Source organism: Arachis ipaensis, chromosome B04 (assembly GCF_000816755.2).
Source record: "Arachis ipaensis cultivar K30076 chromosome B04, Araip1.1, whole genome shotgun sequence".
Lineage (NCBI taxonomy): Eukaryota > Viridiplantae > Streptophyta > Magnoliopsida > Fabales > Fabaceae > Arachis > Arachis ipaensis.
In genome coordinates, this window is record NC_029788.2 from 117,827,327 (window position 1) to 117,828,201 (window position 875).

Genomic DNA, 875 nt, shown 5'->3' on the forward strand with positions numbered 1-875 from the left:
CTCGTCGTTACCGCCTCGCCCTCCTCGTCGTTACCGCCTCGCCCTCCTCGTCGAGCCGTTTCTGCTCCTCCTCCTCGCCCTCGTCATCGCCGCCGCCTCCTCTAGAACTCTGATGATGACGACGATGATGATGATTTTTTGAGTTCTAGGTTCTGATGATGATGATGATGATTTTTTGAGTTGAGTTCTTGTTTTTTTGAGTTTGAGTTCTGGGTTTATTTTTCTAAGTTTGAGTTCTGGATCTGAGCTCTGGGTTCTGATGAGGATAACGATGATGATGTTGATTTTCTGAGTTTTGGTTGGTGTGATGCAGATAGTGATGGAGTGGTAGTGGGTGGGGGTGGTGTTGGTGTTGGTGTTGGTGTTGGTGCTGGTTGTGGCGGTGGTGTTGGTGGTGGTGGTGGTGGTGGTGGAGGAGGTAATTGTGTTAGTAGTGGTGAGGGTATTTTTGTCCAAAAAAATTAAAAGGACGATTTTAATACGAAAAAAACGTTAAAGACGATTCTAAATCAAACTTTAGGGACCAAAACAGTACTTATCCCTAATTTTTATTATGCATGGACTTCACCATCTTGATTTAAATGTGATTAGATGTGTTTGGTAGTAAAATAAAATTATGAAAAACAAAAAAAAAATAAATATTCAATTACTTGTAATATATTTATTAAAAAATTAAAAAAAATCTAATAATAATTTTAAACAAAGTCTTAAGAGCACTTGTTAATGAAAAATTAGATTATAAATTGTATGTTTTTTTCAATAAACTAACTAATTAATTACTAATTAAAATATAACAAAAATGAATTTTTAATAAACTTTTCCATTTTTCATTTTAAAAGTAGATATTAACCAAATTCCTTAGATATTTTACCATA